This window comes from Frankliniella occidentalis, unplaced genomic scaffold (genome assembly GCF_000697945.3).
Source record: "Frankliniella occidentalis isolate FOCC.00 unplaced genomic scaffold, Focc_3.1 Scaffold120, whole genome shotgun sequence".
NCBI lineage: Eukaryota > Metazoa > Arthropoda > Insecta > Thysanoptera > Thripidae > Frankliniella > Frankliniella occidentalis.
This window is the reverse complement of record NW_026267248.1, coordinates 50508-57150: the sequence shown is the minus strand read 5'-3', so window position 1 is coordinate 57150 and position 6643 is coordinate 50508. Positions and strand designations below refer to the sequence as shown.

The following is a 6643-nucleotide window of genomic DNA, read 5'->3' as shown; positions in this document are numbered from 1 at the left end:
CCCCCTCCCTCTTTCTGTCTCGCCCTCCCCCTAGTTTTCTTAACCCCTTCAGGTCGTCGGTCTCCACTTCACAAAGTGACAAGGCAAGCTGTCCAGCTCGGCTGCTGGCGGCTCCAGACTTGTGCTCGCCTCCTCCCCTCAGCCGTACGCATGCATTAGTCAGTGATGTATTGGCCTCTGACTCCTTGCGGAGCCGACTCGGTGGAAGTGTCTGGAGAACGCTAGAGTCATTAAAATTTCGGAAATGGGGAGCTTGGAGCGGGGCTTCTCTGACATTGACTGTGTCATGACCCTTACTACTCGCTAGACTAGAGACTTTTTTTAATCGAGCTTCTTCGAGACTGCGAAGCGTTGAGGAATTAAGCACAGTTGTAGGCAGTTGGTGTTTTTTCTCCACACATTTCACCAGCCTCATTAGTGGAGTAAGCAACTAAGTTTGGCCGGCCAACTCACGCGCCGCTCCTACATCAAAGGCGAGCCCGAGGCTTCTGGCCGCGCACATGTACTTGAGCAGAACGCCCTCGGGCGTTGGCGATGTGAGATCCTCACAAGGAGGAAGAGGGTCAGCGTGGAAGGGGGGAGGAGTGAGCAAGGCGCCCCATCTTGATAGCAAATACTCATTAGCAAGTGATGAAGACGACACAGGAGGATTCGAGCGCGCGGCCTGGGCCCGGCCTGGACTCGGCTCGGCTCTGCGCTACCCCGGCTGGACGACTCGGCTCGGCTCGTGGTGGACAGCGGGGTTCGGCCTCGCCCGTCCGGCCCATCCTTGTGCAAATTCCGAGCAGGGGTAAACTACTGAGAAAGACCCTGAGGTGAGGGAGGGGGCGGCGCCAGGGGCAGTCTTGCTGACCGGTACGGTTGGGTGTGGGTGCGGTGGCGCGCTGTCTGACCGTCCGGCAGTGCGTCCGTCGGTCCGTCTTGTCTGCCCGACTGCCCCTGAAGGGCGAAGAACCAGTCCCTGGGCTGCTAGAAAGGAAAGGTGGGAGGCAAGGAGGCGGCAGCACATTATCGAAGATAATGTGAAGCGTTTACATTCTTGCAAAAGTTGGTTGAGTAATTCCTGTACGGCACAGTGCAGGAAGGGGCAAGGCGAACCACACCTATACATCTCCTCCTGATATTGTGTAGTTCCTCGGGCATTCCTCGCACATACCGCCCTCCCCCTGACCACTGGCCGGCGAGGCCGGCGAGGCCGGCCGGGGCGGGCAAGACACTGCATACCAAATGGAGGCGCACAGCAGAGGAGGAGCCGCGGCACGAAAATGGGAAATAGTCCGGCTGCGATGGCATTGTGTCGTGTCCGGCCGATTGCGGCCCCGCAAGATGGCGGTCTCTCAGTTAAGTTTCGATATTGTTCGCCTGATGACGGAACTTGAGGCAGACGCACCAGCTGGCGCGCCCAGCCCCGCCTCGCCCAGCCCCGCCTCGCCCAGCCCCGCCTCGCCCAGCCCCGCCTCGCCCCGGGCACCCTGTGGGGTCCCTGTGTCCAGCGGCAAGTTTACCTCGAGTTGCAGGGACACGCGGCGGCCCCAGAGCAGAGCAGTGCTGCCCAGCAGAGTCCCTTTCACGTCGCGGGCGCTTCTCCAAGCCCCCTGCCCTCCCCCTCTCTGTGATGCGTGGCGCTGGAGGGGATCCCATTCCGTTCGCTGGCCGGCCAGACCAGCACCTGCAAAGGGTGCCCCCGCCCACCCGGGCGCGGCGTGGCTCAGGGCAAGTCGAGGAGTCAAAGCGAGTGGCCGTGGTCGTCTGCCTGGCTGCCCCTTGGCCTTTGGCGCCTTTGGCCCGACCATCGCCAGCGCTGGTCAGGGCGGCCAGGCCTGCGTCCACCCTCGCCTCTCACGCGCCCCACGGGGAGCGTGGCGCCGACTCCTTACCAGCTGATTTCTGCCGCCGCTACAACTCGGAACCAAGTGTAATTTCAGGTCGCCGGCAATCGGCGATGTACGGTCGTGAAAGGGTTGGCGCGGGGCGGCGGCGCTTCTCTGCGGGGGCCCCCGGGAGACGCTGCGTGCGCGGGCAGCCAGGCCGTCGTCTCCCTCGCACCCGCAAGGCACCGGCCGCAGTCCTGCGGGTGCGAGGGAGACGACGGGTCAGCAGACACGGCCTGCTGGCGGGCCGCCCGGCCGGCCGTCCCCAAACTTGTATCGCTTCGGCCCTGCTGCCCCTTGGGAACTGGAGGCGCGCCGCGCCACGGCACGGCCGGCTTACGTGTGGGAGGGTAACGGGTGCCGCCCGCTGACCAACCCTCTCAAGACCAGCAGCCGGGGAGGGGGTGGGGGAGTGGGGGCTCACCGCATCTGAATCTGGACGCCTGGCGGGTGAGTCGGACCGGCCAAGTTCCGTACACTTCCTACCATCGCAATGCCGCCATTTGAACGTAGTTATGGAACTTGGGAACTCGCAGAGCAGCGGCAGCAACAACTGCGGCAACAGTAGCATTAGATACCACTTGTTGTTAAGCTTCTGTTTTGTTGTTGGCCGCAACCCTCGCCTGGGGCGATATATAGAAACACGTCTTGATGCGCTGATCGCGAAAATTGGGAACCAAAGTGCTTCAGAATGAAATATCGGTAGAAAATATCTTTTGCACGAGGCATTTCAAACTGGGATTTACTTTTATTTTTATAGAGGCATGATGAAAGCGCGACGACACTTTTTGTTTTGTGTCTAGCGCGAAGTGACAAGAATAAGTCGTGACTATAAATCAAGTTTTGCTCCCACAAGTAACCATTTTATCTCAGAGGAGAGCGTGCTATTAGCCGAAACGACATAACGAAAAAACAGATGAGGTGCATGGATACGTAATAGGTAGTATAACTACTACCGAATTACTACTAGCCAATTTTAAAATTAGCTGTAGCAGCTAACTTTTTTGCCATCATCAGTACTGACCAGCCACTACGGGTATTACCTTAGCCGCCAGAACTAGAAAGTTAGCTGGCCTAGCTAATATTAATACCTATCACGAATCCAGCTAACACATTAGCTATCTCAGCTAATACTTTTTTGCGTGCAAGGCGTGGGGTTCTTTCTCCGAGCAAACACACAAACTGTGGTAGCCCTCCTTGAGGCGTGCCCCCCTTACTGCTCCCAATTGTGTCCCACTGGCGGTCAGGTTGCTCGGGGCGCAACCTGTCACGTCCTCGCGCGGGGGCGGCGGGCCGGGCCGGAGCCAGCTCAGTATGGTAATAGTATCCCCTGGCTAGGTATGGGCCGGGACATTATAAAGCTCGGGTTTCGCGCACACGGCCCCGGGGGCCCAGGGGCAGGTCACCCGGTGTGCCTGGTCTTGGGGTGTTAGGTAGTGGTGGTTGTTGTTGGTGCACCCTATTTCAGCTGACGGTCATCAGCATGGCCATCATGACTCCCTGCATGTGAAACGCTATGCTGTGAATTTTTGTTACGGTGCGCGTTGCTCTTCGTGAGCATCAAATATGTTCGGATCAGCTATATCCAGCCAATAGGCGTGCTTCATGCTTGTGCGGTGTGCACTCTCATTACATTCAGTATTTGCCGATCGATCATCACACCGTGTCGGCACACACTCGCCAGGGCGTGAACAGGAACGTGCGCGCCCAGGGCGATGTGTGTGTGTGTGTGCGCGCGCGCCGGAGATATGGAGTGTGGGAAGCGGGATATGGAAGCGGAGCAAAATGGATTATGGACCGATGGCGCGCGGGCGATTCCCGTCCATCAGAGTTGTCCAGATTTCTGAGTGCACCAGTGCACCAGTTTTGCTCTAAGTCATCCTGACTGCAATGCCGGATTTTTGTCTTACAATGTGCTGTTCTGTGTTTCTGCGCCGTGTTTTAGTGTATCCTACTTTGCTTGTATCTTTTATCTTACAACATCATTATCGTATTCAATACTCTATCGCCGTGCAATGTTTATAGCGCGCGATGGAACACATATGATTAAGGCCGTGGTCGTGCGCTATTCGTCAGAGAGAAAGAGAGAGAGGGGGGGGGGGGGCGCTGCCCACCCGCCCCGGGGGGCCACTGATGAGCCGGCGTGAGATGGAGCGAATATTGGATCCAAGACGGACATAACGCGCTCCGGAACGCTTTGTGACGGCTGAGGCGCTTGTTCAATGTGTCGACCGTGTTCAGCTCCAGGAGACACCCGCAGCTCCCGCTCGTGCTATACGCGTTCTTCTTCTGTCAACAACAAAAGTTATTATTATTATTAAATTGGATTGTTCAACGATCATCTCGACTGAACGAGTCGTGTAACATCTCGTGCGGCGGTGGGCGAGAGGTTGTTTAAGCAGCTCGCTGGCGGCGTTGTGTTTGTGGTTGCACTGCGCGCCGGCCTTTTTTATAGCGCCGTATCTTTAAGACACCAACCGCCTCCTGCTGACCCGGTTGCTTCGCTCTCTTTCTCTTTCGATCTCGCACTCCTCTCTCCTGCTCGCTCTTTTTCCCCTGCTTCTCTGTTCATACCGCACTGGTCGAAAGGCCCTGTTTGATAGCATCTAATGACGTGATATCGTATTCATTTCGGTTTCGCCTTTCCACACGACCGTCCGTGATCGGCCGGCAGGGTGAGGCGGCGGGGGCGGGCCGAGTGACTGTGCGAGCCGCGCGGAGCAGCGCCACTGATGCGTCTGATTGTTGTTGATAGAAAGTTGTTTAACTTCCAATCTCCTCAGCCCTTTCATTATGCTCGCCGCGAGCACCGATCGCCTCCTCTGTGTGTTTGTGTGTGCGGGCGCGCGCGTTTGTATTTGTACCTGTGCTTGTGAGTCATGCGTTCCTGTGACGCGTTCTCAGCAAATCGAACTACAGAATACAAGTGTATATTACTAAATATAACGGCCCCCCGTTTAGGTGTTGGTAACAGGTTTGACAATTATGTCTTTTAACAGTTGGTCCACTGAGAAGTAGGATAAATATATCGCGTGTATCATCTGAACTTTTCGCGCCTCATAGACTTTCTTTTTTTGCAGGTGAGCAGGGAAAGACCTCGCACCGTCGTAGTCGTCGCCGCTCCCCTCACCGCTGCTCCGTCGGTGCATATTTGTGCGAAACGGCCTAATAATCGGTGAGTCAGCATCAGCAAATAATAATTATAATGGAGGCATGCGCATTCCCACAGCAGGACGATACGTTTCACCTTCGCGAGCGCGCGCAAGTTTAAAAAACAAAACAAAACACCGCACAGCCGCGGCGTTATATTATGGGAACCAACATGCCTGCCTCGCTTATGCGTCCCGTTGGCCGGCTGCATGCGGCCCGATAACTAATCTATTCCCTCTATTTGTTGTTGGCCATTAAACAGATTCCATGCGCGATGCACACTACTCGCGGTGCTCGGGCCCGTGAGCCTGCCGGGCCGCGCTGGGCTGGACCCAGCGCTGGACCCAGCCTCTCACCTGTCTGCCTGGGCCTCGGCGCCAACTGAACATTATTGATACAGACATAGAGCAGGAACGTGAACGTGTGCTCTCTGCTATGAACTGGAGCTCATTCCCAGAGGAAAAGACCGATGATCTCGTTCATGTATTCTCGTCACACATGTCATTGAAAACCATTTATCTGCTTTCTCAATTCAGTCGTTTCTGAACTACGCAGAGCTTCGTTGGAGATATCACTGTTTTTATTCGCCTGTAAATTTGTCGCTGTTAAAGATGAGATGCTGGCTGCTGGCAGTGTGTTTAGAAACCACAACCACGTGTACATTCAGATTCGTTGTTTTTATAGCTGTATGTGCGCTGTACTAGTGAGCATTTTAACTCCCCTCGGATAATCTCTCTCTCTCTCTCTCTCTTTCTCACACACACACACATACACACGCTGACCGCACGGCGGGGCGCGGTGTGCACACAAGGCGACCGCAGGTGAAGAAGAGTGCGGCAGGGACCGCAGCAGCACAGCACACGCTTACACATGGACTGCGCTCCCTGGTTCCCTCCCCCTCCCCCACCCTCCTCTGCTCTTATCCGCAAAGTCAAATTGCTGCTGCCTCGCCACGCCGTGCCCCACCCGCAACGCGTGCTCGATTACGGGACCGCCGTCGTATATACTCCTCCATCCTTCCTTTTTGTCGGAGACGCCGCCGACGCCTCCTCGGGCTCCTGGCCTGTGGCCTGGCGGGGCGAGGCGGGGCGAGGCGGGGCGAGGCGGGGCGAGGCGGGGCGAGGCGAGGCGGGCGGGAGCAGAGTGCGATTGCAGCCGTCGGCCGCCCCATACGCGTCACGCACGTGATTACAGGTAGCGGGAACGGATCGGCGGCATATCGAACACGGACGGACTGCAGCGCGAGGAAGACTTTTGCTAGGCTTAATAATGTAATGACATGGACGGCGAGAGGCTGCTGGGGAGCGGCGGAAGGGTAAGGGTTCGCTATTCTTGCCATAGATCAAAGTTTTCATATTGTATAGTTGTGCGAGACACAAACCTTTGGGAGTGGTAGTTTTTTCCCTCTTTTTTAACGGTTCAATGCTTCAGCAAACAGTATGCATGCGTTTCTGTGCACGTTTTTCTGATAATTTGTAAATATTGTACTGGTTCTTACAAGCAACAACTTTATTCCTCGGCGTGGTGGCGTCGTTGTGCCTTGTGTATATTTTTGTTCGGGCAGCGGCACTCGGCTTCCACCTGTGCGCCCGATTAATAAAGCCACCGACACATGCTGCCGG

At 56.3% G+C, this 6643-nt stretch overlaps 1 long non-coding RNA gene across 1 annotated transcript in view; it reads left to right on the top strand.

Moving 5' to 3' along the window:
- Positions 1 to 6643, top strand: part of LOC127750003 (uncharacterized) — a 149280-nt gene that overhangs the window by 114460 nt on the left and 28177 nt on the right. Inside the window, exon 3 of the long non-coding RNA XR_008011482.1 lies at positions 4952 to 5046. This is a non-coding gene — a long non-coding RNA (uncharacterized LOC127750003). The remainder of the gene's footprint in view (positions 1 to 4951; positions 5047 to 6643) is intronic.